Below are 1435 nucleotides of genomic sequence, written 5' to 3' on the forward strand. Positions count from 1 at the left end.
TTATCGTTCCTCAGCATTGCAGTTTCTTAACAGCTTTGTAAAGGGGGTTCCATGACATTTGGCGACAATCGCTTAGATGGAAAATCTGCACTTAAAGCAAAATCAAAAAAAGTATAACCTTCAAAATTAAATAAACCCTAATCCTTATCTTTACATTATTATCATTAAAAAAAATGTATTACAATTCTAACTCTAACCCTATGCCTTCTGAGATATAAAGACCAGAGCAAATGTCGCAAGAGCATATGTCGTGTCACTGTAAAAAGGTGTTCGTGGGTTTTAAGTGGATGTATAGATAATTAAGATTACATTTCACTCAAGCATACAACCTGTAATAATGGTGAGTTTGCATAGTAAGCAGTATTTATTACAAGACTGTTTTTTACAGTACATGTACAGAAACAATAACAATTATTTGCACAATGAATGTAGTACAGTAGGTTTTCATAAAAAAAGTAAAACAATCCCAAATTATGTAGCATTTAAATGAAAAGGAGTTATGCTAGTTTGGTTTTCCTTGATCGTAATAGCACAAGTGTCGCATGATAACGTCTGAAGAAAACATGTTAAAGTGGAAGTTCATCCTGAATAAAAGTTAATTGTAAAAATACCATGGAAAAAAATACGTGAAAGGTTAACAAAAGATTAAGAAAGTTATTAAAATTTTGAATATTTGATTTGTGACATCATATACGAGCAGCTACCCAATATGTTAGGCAATATCAAAATTGTTAAATGGTTCATGATTGAATGAAAAAAATGTTCTTTCAGGAGCGAGTGAGAAATATTTTGTCTGTTGAAAAAAAAGACATTTCATTGATTTTTTACTACGCGATATATGGGGAAGCTGCTCGCTTATGACGTCACAAATTAAAATGATGATGATGGTGGTGGTGATGACGATGGTGATGATGGTGGTGATGAGGATGATTATGATGACGTTAATGATGACGGTGGTACTAGATAACGATAATGATAATACATGTATTTTGTAGAAAACTACATTTCATTTACACGATAGGATATATGAGGAAGCTGCTCGCATATGACGTCACAAATCAAATTAAAGTGGTGATGAGGGTGATTGCAGTAATGATGATGGCGCATTGGTGATGATGATGATGATGATAATGGTAATAATGAAGATGAGGATGATGATGATGATGATAATGACGTCGGCCTTATGCCAAAAGGGCCTTAACCCGATTTTAGGGGTTCTGAATATTTTATAATAAATTTAACACATTTCATGTAAAACTTAATAACTTAACACGTTAAATTGGCTTCAAAAGCAAAAAAACGACCACAAACTTTTGATTATTAGAGAGGCCAAAACCTTTATAAACGCCATTATCTCGGAATGGCCAAAAGCAGTTAAGGCCCTTTTGGCATAAGGCCGACGATGATATTAGTGGTGATGACGGTAATAGCAGTA

This window comes from Lytechinus variegatus, chromosome 16 (genome assembly GCF_018143015.1).
Source record: "Lytechinus variegatus isolate NC3 chromosome 16, Lvar_3.0, whole genome shotgun sequence".
NCBI classification, from domain to species: Eukaryota; Metazoa; Echinodermata; class Echinoidea; order Temnopleuroida; family Toxopneustidae; genus Lytechinus; species Lytechinus variegatus.